The 9,748-nt window shown below is 46.2% G+C and overlaps 1 non-coding gene across 1 annotated transcript; it reads left to right on the top strand.

Moving 5' to 3' along the window:
- The first annotated feature begins 6,103 nt into the window (after positions 1-6,103).
- LOC144219106 (U6 spliceosomal RNA) lies at positions 6,104-6,210 on the top strand. Its single transcript, XR_013331309.1, has one exon. It is a non-coding gene; the product is annotated as a U6 spliceosomal RNA (small nuclear RNA).
- The last annotated feature ends 3,538 nt before the right edge of the window (positions 6,211-9,748 follow it).

The following is a 9,748-nucleotide window of genomic DNA, read 5'->3' as shown; positions in this document are numbered from 1 at the left end:
TATTTGGTTATTAGCCTCCAGTTACCTCTGTGCTTTGCACACGTGTCTTCTTAAACCGATGACAGTGCATTCTTTTATGTATGTTTGCATGCCTCGTTCCTATCTAGAGATGTAACCTCGCCGAAAATGAAAGCCACAGGTTATTTGTTAGAGTAAGCATAGGCCATAGTGTTTAGGGGATGGACTGACTGAATTAAAATAAAATGCTACCATCTGCCAGCTTTGTGACGGAGGCCAAGTTCTTAACCTCCTGTGCCTCAGTTTCCTAATTTATAAAAGGGGAGTAATTGAAGTGCCCACCTCTTAGGGCCGTTATGAGGATTAAATGATGAAGTGTGAAACACATTGCTCAATAGGTCTTAGTTATGGTTTTTTCTTTTTTCAAAAACTTTTTTAATGTTTTTATTTTTGAGAGACAGAGAGAGACAAAGCACAAGTTGGGGAAGGGCAGAGGGAGAGGGAGACACAGAATCCAAAGCAGGCTCTGGGCTCTGAGCTGTCAGCACAGAATCCGATGTGGGGCTCGAGCTCAACAGACTGTGAGATCATGACCTGAGCCGAAGGTGGACGCTTAACCAACTGAGCCAGCCAGATGCCCTGATAGGTCTTAACTATTATGCTGCTGATCTGAATTTTCAGGCTCCATTATCTTTGCAGCTTACCACAGGATCAGTAGATCTGTGCTGATTTGCTTTGCATTGTGGGTCTCTTACTGGGCTGTGTGCTTGCCGAGCAAGAGCCGTGGGGCCTGCCTGTGTCCTGTACACTTGGGCTCAGCACCTTGCCAGAGTGGGTCTCATGTCCCCATTTCCTAGATGAGGAACCTGAGGCTCAGAGAGATATAGTGACTTGTTGAAGGTCACTTTGAAGTCTAAGATGTGGTGGTGGTCCTGGAACTCTGAATGGGAGCTTGAACCAAAGAGGCTACAATATCATCCACTCTGTAGCTGAAAGTTTCTGGCCTCTCAAATCAAATCCTCAAGAGAGTGAGCTAGAGGAAGCAGGATGTGGGTCCGTTCCACAGCATTGGGAGCCTACCAGGGCGTCACCCTTTGGATGGCCCTTGGCCATGGCTGCCAGGCTTTCTTTTGTAGGGGAGGTGGTTGGTGTTTGGGCCCTACTGAGTCTCTATAGACTCTTCCATTAGCTCTCTGTGGGGGTCACTTGTAAGAACAGGATGGGAGGCCCTACCCTGGGCCCCTGGGTTCCTAAAGTGGGCGTACAGATAATGGCTTCACCCAGCTTTCCGTCTCTGCCACTTCCCTCCCTTCCAGTCCCCTCCCCTTCCATTTCCCCACGTCTCCTTTTTCTTCTCCTTCTCCTTTCTTTCTCTTTCCACTTACAGCCCTTTTAATGTTTCTTTTAGAATAATGACTGTAGTGCCTTAATTTTTTTCTAAAAGTAACGTGTGTCCAAAGTAAAGAATTCAAATAATTCAGATGAGAGCCAAGAAGAGAGTAAAAAAATTATGCCAAATCACACCACTGAGAGCTAATTCTTGTTAACAGCAGGTGAACATAATTCCAGACATTTCGGATGCATGTATTTTATACAGACACACACGTACGTGCGCGCACGCGTGCGCGCGCGCACACACACACACACACACACACAGGATGGATGAGTGGGTTGGTGGTTGGATGTCCAGATGGAGAAACTAACATATCAATTGATTGATTGACTAAAGTGCTTTTAGGAGTTTTTTGTTTTGTTTTTTTTGTAAAAATGGGTCAGTAGATGTTCTTTAATAACATCTACTGAATTCCATTTTCTTTCTGGAGTTTAAAAGTAACATAGCTGATGAGATTTTAAAGTGTGCACCGGGAAGCTGGCAGGGAGAGGCTGGTGGTGTTGTAGAGGCTGTTGTGGAGGTGAAAAGTATCCATGGTGTACATGTGAAGTGAATAAAGAAGCGGGTGCTGTCCCAGGCATGAGGGTACAGCCCTCCCCCCTACAGACCTTGTAGAGAACCTCGAGTCTGAGGACACCAGGGAATAGGAAAGAGGAGACCACAGAGGCGCAGTGTCGTCACATCAGTCTGTCCCTTCTTTGCCCTCCCATTGACCTGGTATCTGCATCTCTAGATTTCTCACCTACCTGCCCACGTCTGTCTCCCTGTGCCCTTGTGCTGGGCGCTCCCACAGGGGTAGACCCCGCAGGACTGCAGAGTGGCCCTCGGGCACAGCACGGTTGACGGAGCTTTGGCTGATTCCCACATACTTGTCTTTTGTTCTCAAAACAGGAGTGCTGTGTGGGGGGCAGAAGAGCCAAGCCTTGGCCATACGCAAAGCCCAACGCAGCCCAGGCCACCGATCCAGGACACCCGGCAGGGGTGCCCCTCCTCATGCCGAATTCCCTTCTGGTGCCTTTGGTGTCAGACGCTCTCAGAAGGTGTTTGAGGTCCCCGTTTGTTTGAGGGCTCTCCATCTCTTCTCTTAGTTTCCAGTTGTGCCTATGAAAAGGACTGAAGGGACGTAGCCAGAGACTTTGTGCCTACTGGTCTGATGTTATGATAACTGAGACAGAAAACGATTTCCTCTCCGGACAGAGCCCGCCCCTAAATGAACTGCCTTACCCGCCATATTAGTTCCCTAGGGTTGCTTAACAAATGGCCACAAATTTGGTGGCTTAAACATTAAGACAACCACAGTCTATTCTCTTGCCACATCATAGAACAGAAGCCTGAAATCAAGACGTCAGCAGGGTTGGTTCTGAAGGCTCGGGAAAGAATCAGCCCATGCCTCTCTCCCAGCTTCTGGTGGCTTTCCTTGGCTTGTGAACACATTACTCTCTGTCCCTGTCTTCATATAGTCTCTGTGTGTCTCTGTGACTCGAATCTCCGTCTGCCTCTCTCTTAAAAGGACACATATCATTGGAGTTAGGTTTACGCCTTTTTCCAGAAAAGATCACTTTCATAGTTTCCAGAGTTAGGGCTTCCATGTGTTTTTGGAGAAGGGGGCAGCATTCACCCCTCTGTGCCCACCTTATGGGAAGGGTTGACAGCTTCCCCAGAAACATGCAAGCTGCCTCCCAGGGCACACAGGCAGGGTATGAGCTGGGAGTCCGCTCAAAACAATCCTCTGTGCCCTTCCTGACACCTAGCTTATCTTTGGTTGTTTCTTGCCAAACATGATAATTTAGGAAAAAATAGTAAATTGAATGAAAGTTTCTGATGATTTTATAATCAGAAAAAAGCTCTGGAAATGCCAGCTTGTATCATGAGTGGTCAAGAGGATTTCCCATGCTTACATCCATAGGTCCGTTCCTATGCATGAGATGTACCCAACAAATTGAAGATTACCAGAATGTTCAGAGCTGTGGGAAGGGTCTTGAAGTTGGTGTGGTATCAACATCGATCTCTCAGGCCCAGTCGTCGAGAGTGGATGAGGTGGAGGATCCCCTTTCGGTGTGAAGGCAGGGAAGTGATTCTGAGTATGTATGCAGTTGTGAGGTAGAAATGTGAGAAGAGGATGCAGGTTACACACTAGGCGAAATATTCTGAGGAGAGAGCATGAGACTTAAAGTCCAAAAGAAAACTACTTTCTTCATCTTTATCATTGACTTTTTTGCAGTCTACACAGGATCTGAGACAAGCTATAATTATATATGTGATTTCTTGTTCTGGTAAGATACGCTTTTGTTCTGTTTTAGTACGTAGTTGTGGTGTGTGTGTGTGTGTGTGTGTGTGTGTGTAGGGTGAAGGGAGGGACTGATGTCAAATAAGGAGGAGTTGTACCCTAGGAACCTGCCAGTCAGAAGGGCATTTCAAGTGTCAGTCAGCAACTCCAGTCTTGAGTGACTGGAGGTGGGGGATGGGAAGCTGAAATACAGGAAGGAGCCATTGGCTGGGGTGGACAGCAGCCTATAGTAGGAGAAAGCGTTCAACTATTTGGCCCCTTTCTGCAGGCAGAAGAACCAGTGCTGCCTACTGGCAGAATTTTCTTTTTAACTTCAACAGTTTGGATTTGGTAGTAAATCACCCATAACAAGAAATCTGGAGGTAGCCAGTTTGTTGGCTTGTTAATTTAGTAGCTCAACAACGTCAGCCTGGCTTCTCTGAGTTTTTAGGGCCATTTCCCTGTGGGCAAAAGGGTTGCCACAGCCATGGACAGCAGGCTTGGCATACACATGTCCGTGTCAGGTGGAAGGGAAGAGATTCCCACATACTGTTCTCTTTTTGCCAGAGAAGAACATCTTTCTGAGACTTCTCCAAAGATTTTCCCTTACAGTGCATTGGCCCCATAGATATGTCAGACATCATTCAGGTTTCTACCAATTGCCCCAAGAATGTTTTTATCATAGAAGTATCTAATTCAGAATCACATGGTATCTTTATTTGTGAATGAATGCCTTTGGTCTTCTTTAATCCGGAACAGTTTCTCAGACTTTTCTCTTGACTTTCATGACCTTGACATAATTTGAAGCATGCAGGCCCTTCATGATGTAGAATGGCCCTCAGTTTGGGTCCATCTGATGTTTCCCTATGATACATTCAGGTTATGCTTCATTGGCAGGAAAATCACAGAAGGATTGGTGTGTTCTTATTGTATTCAAACAGGTGGCACATGATGTCCAGTTTTTCCCTTATTCAGTCAGATATTTACTGATATTAGTATGGACACATGGATTTCCCTTTTACTCAAGCAGGTTATGATGTGTTACTATCGTTCCTTATTTGGGGGCTCAAATTGTCCCGGTTTGCATATGTGTAGTCCTGTGAGCCTGGCTCCTATTCTTTTCTGATGTGTCTCCCTCATTCTAGAAGTGCTTCCTCAACTTTCTGGCATAAAACATATTATACATTTTATACAAGCTTATATTGTACATTTTTGAGTCCCAACCCTGGAATCAGTCATTTTTCCAAGGAAACCTTGTTCATTGTAGTGGAGAATGGTATTTAGAAGCCACAGTCTGGAAAATAGGTGTGCTTATTGCTCTTGGGATGTTGCTGCTCCCAGGCCCTCGCAGTCCACAGAGCTAGGTAATTTTACCACATATTTCCATCTATACTCACTTTTGTATAGGTCTGTAAATAATGAAAATTATGCGTTCACACTCAAACTCAAGTGGCAGTCCAACGAAACAAGGTTCATTTTATGCTCTTTCCATATTAGTACCTCTCTTCCTTGAAGATGAGAAATCTAGCTCCAATTATTCTTTATTTATTGACTTATTTGCTCAGTCACCCTGAGTGTAATCAGTTTCCCACTGCCACCATTACCCCTGCTCTGTGTGAATGTCCATTCGATGCCAGATCACCCTCCCATGTGAATGCCATCTTCCTTCCCCTCGGGCTCTGGCACCTTCCTCCAGACCCCCACCAGATGGGCATCTTGCTTGGCCCCCTGAATACACACTCATAAAGTCAAAGAGTTTGACTCTATCATGATGTCAATTTTTTATATGTCTGCATGTACTCATTCAAACCTTTCTCATACCTTCCCTGGTTCTTTAGGGTCCTATCAGTGACGCTTCCCTGAATGGGATCCTGCTGGTCCTCCTTGGGCCTGAGGCAGGCACAAGGGCTGGTTTCTTATCCGTGGTGATTATATATACCTGTGCTACTCAATATGGTAGCCAATAGTCACGTGTGGCTCTTTCAGCTTAAATTAATGAAAATTAAATAAAATTTAAAATTCAGTGACTCAGTTGTGCTAGCTATATTTTAAGGGTTCAGTAGCTACACGTGGCTGGTGGCTACCATATTTGGTAGTGTAGGTATGGAACATTTTCATTATCACAGTTCTGTTGGTCTGGCATATACTGTGTAAACCCACTCTTTTCCTCTCCTAATTTGACATTGATCCTTCCCTGATCGCCCCTCATCCTGACTTCAGCCAAAGTTTTCATTCAGATGATCAGCTGGGCCATCAAAACACTTGACAGTCCTTTACACTAACTAGGCTGCCTTCATACCCACATGGCAGTAACTTGATTTCACTAATCTCACCCCTTAGTACTGATCTACAACCCCCATCGGTCCATCCTCATTGCCCCAGACCATCTAGGATACCTGGTCTGCAAATGCAACAGAATATTAACACTGAGAATCTCATGGACATTCTTGGACTCATCATTGCAGTATTTATAAAATGAGAGTCCTGTGCTCACATCGGCAGCACATATACTAAAATCAGAACGATACAGAGAAGATTAGCATGGCCCCTGCACAAGGATGACACGCAAATTCGTGAAGCGTTCCATATTTTTNAACTTGACAATAAACTATTTGTAAAAAATAAATAAATAAATAAAAATAAAAATAATAAAATAAAATGAGAGGCCTCCAACACCTGCTTACCTGAGCTTTCGAAAAGCTTGCTTCTTCGGGCATTCCTGGGCATCTTGATTCCAGATTGTCTTTCCAGTTCCTCAATACCTAACCCTTGTCACAGGGCTTTCTTCTCTAGGCTGGCGCTTATGAAATCTTAGCAGGCAGCAGAACTACATTTTATGGTATAAAAATGCAGACATTCTGACTCAGTGGGCCTGGGGTGGACCTGAGAGACTGCATTTTAATGAGCTCCCGTAGGTGCTGATGTGGCTGGTCTGAGGACCACATCGACAAGTCCTGGATGTCTGAGATGCTACATCTCAGAATGTCGACGCCCTCCTCTCTTTTCCCTTTGCCTTCCCTCGGAACATCTGCTCACCAAATCTTGAGGCTTCTGTCTTTCAACAGAGATACTTTGAGAGTCTATGCTCCACTGAGAGCCCCACTCCAAAAAACAGCTTGGAGCTTAGCTCTTGCTTGAGAGCAGAGCTAGGTGGAACTATAGAAGATAAAGTTTCTCTATTTTGTAATTACACCTAATCCCAATGGCCTTTAAGTAAAATCTGCCCTTCTCACTATAATATTTTGCTCCCGATTTGGTCCCAAAGGATGAACAACTTTGCCACCAAGCCATTTCAAGGAATGTGCCATATATTCCAAAACTCCATTTTAACAAAGAGTCATGTGAACGTTTTGAGTGGCAACAGCATCTTTGCAGTGAGTGCCCATTGTCCAGAGGTAAGGCCTTCCACAGGGGGCAGCGCTCTAGTATGGATAGGTAGGGCTTCATGTTTTAGCCATGAAATTTACTTTCCTTTACAGTCAGATCTTGTACTGTAGTTTCTATATCTACCCATTCTGGATTTGAGACATAAATACTCTTTTTCTAGATCATCCTTTCTATCTGTGAGCTCAAGTCTATCCTGTCCCCCAGGGCTTTCTGGAACAGAACGGTAGGGAAACCGGGACATGAGAGTCAGGCTAACCTGGGTTCAGATCCCAGGTCGGTGCTTCTTAGCAGTAAGATCATAGACAAAATATTTTACCTCTCTGAAGTTTGGCATTCTAATTTAAAGTGAGGCGACTCTGACATATGGGGATTAAATTAGGTACAGGGTGTCCACAGGATAAACTGGATGTAGAGGTGCTCAGGCCAGCAAAGCACCCGAAAATGTGCCCCTTTCTTAACTGGTTCTCTCTTATGTATTCACCTCCACCCCTTGCTCAGTTCTCTCCCTCTTCATTCAAATGTGCACATGTCCGCTCCCTGGAAAACACTGGAGACTTGAACTTGCTCACTTCTCCACATGCCGTTCCGTCTCCCCACCTCCCTCTGTTGACAAACTCCTTGAAGACACGGCCACTAACTTCTGTCACCGCTTCCCTGCCCACCAAGCACCTGCAGCGACCCCAGCCCCGGAGCGCAGGCCATTGGCCTCGCAGTCCTGTATGTTCTCTGAGCTGCTCATCTCTGGGAGGGGGCATCTTCTCTTCACCCGACGGCACTCTCACAGGTGAAAGTGGGCCACAGCCAGCCCTGGTCAATAACTGCTGTGGAGAAAGGATTGCTCAGAGATGAGTCACACGGTCAGCTTTCCATTTTGTTGTGCTTTCACGTGCTTTTGGAGAAACAGGACGAGGCCGTGGCTGTGTCTGGAATAGGACGGGGGTCCTCACTCTTAGAGGCAGCAGGTGCTTCGTACTTGAGGGGAGGTTCGGTGCCCACCCGTCTAGGGGAGCTGCTAGGAAAGCAGCTGGTCTCAGACAGGAATTTAGGTGGGAGAGAAGGACGGGGAGGGTATGGTCCTGTTTTACCAGGAGCAGGGCTTACAGTCCATTAATTTTAACGTAATGCAAATCGGTTTATGGAAGTGCTGACATGCTGTTATTTAAAAAGCATGAGCAGCGTGATAATTAAATCTCTGTCGATATTTTATTCCAGCACATTTATAGTGTACCTTGCCCAGCTGGTATGATAGATTTCCAGTCTTATAATTATATAAACTGCAAAGTACCAAAAAGGGGGGAACAGAGTGAACCACGATGCCAAAAACAGGGTGAGGTGTATTAAGTTAAGCTTCATGATTTCAAGCTGAGCTTCATTTCGTCCCTGAGTTTGACCACATTCACTCACTAAAAATATCCTAGAGTCGTGCTTTCCAGTATATAACAGAGGGGAGTTTGGTGTCTGTTTAATGTTTCCTTCTGGCACCTTTGCTTTGAAGCGTGCGTTCTTGGTGGGGAGCCGAGCATCCTAGAATTCAGTCATTCATGGCCGAGCAGAGCAGTGGAACAGAAATGCACCCTTTGCTGGGAATCCGGAGCCCTGAGCTCTGCTTTGGGGCTGGCTGACTTTGGTCAAGTGACCTCCCCTCTGGGTTTCTGTGATATAAGGAGCCAAGGTGCTGTGACTTCTAATGTGAATGTTTTGCGACTCGAGTGTTTCTTTTGCTTTTTGTATCCCTTAAAATAAAAATTCCCCAGCATAGCCCTTTACACAACTCTAAAGCTGAATTTCTTCAGTTCCAAAGAAATTCAACCGGTGAGAATGACCCACAAGCTTGGGGTGTCCATGGAACATGAGGAGGGGGGCAGGGAGGAGAGAAGGGCAGATAAAAGGCCTTGGGGGCAGGGCAAGTGGACTAAAGAACAGAGATGGGGACAAGGGCGTGCCACCCCCAGATTTGGGGAGTCTCCCCTTTATTTTTATTTTTTAAATGTTTATTTGAGAGAAAGAGAGACAGAGCACGAGCAGAGGAGAGACAGAGAGAGAGAGGGACATAGAATCCGAAGCAGGCTCCAGGCTTGGAGCTGTCAGTACAGAGCCCAATGCGGGGCTCAAACTCGGGAACCGTGAGATCATGACCTGAGCCAAAGTCAGATGCTTCACCGACAGAGCCGCCCAGGCGCCCGGGGGAGTCTCCCCTTTATAAGTGCATAGTTGCAGGCAGAGCATGTGACTTCAGTGCCATCCTACCCGTTGTATTAAGCCTGTTGGTAATTCATCTAAGAAATACCACTGGGAGGATTGGTGATTTTACTGTCGTTGAGCTGATCTGATACGTGAGGCCACTCCCTGCGTGTAAGGAGCATCATCAGGCCAGTCTGTCAACAGGCTGCAGTTAGAACAGCTCTGCATGGAGTACTGGCTGGGGTACCAATGACCTCTGTTTAGGAAGTGCTTCCCAAGGCCAGCTGTGGTCCTGGGATCTCAGGTGAGTGGTTGGGGAACCGCTGGAGAGCAGTCAAAATCTGTGTGCACTCCGTAGGGAAAGGGCCCCGCATCACAATGAAAAGTCGCATGGTAAATCAATCACGGGATGTGAGCCCTTCCAAGAGGCTTTAGAGATCATCTACCCCAAGTCTGTCTTTTGTGGTGGAGAGGCCCAAACTCAGCCAGTGAGGGACGGAGCCGATCTGCCGCCTGGTAGTGAGCTAGCTGTCTGCATTTCCCACTGTAACACCCACAGTATA

Source organism: Crocuta crocuta, unplaced genomic scaffold (genome assembly GCF_008692635.1).
Source record: "Crocuta crocuta isolate KB4526 unplaced genomic scaffold, BGI_CrCroc_1.0 scaffold130, whole genome shotgun sequence".
NCBI classification, from domain to species: domain Eukaryota; kingdom Metazoa; phylum Chordata; class Mammalia; order Carnivora; family Hyaenidae; genus Crocuta; species Crocuta crocuta.
The sequence above is the reverse complement of the archived record's forward strand: the minus strand, read 5'-3'. Positions and strand labels throughout refer to the sequence as shown.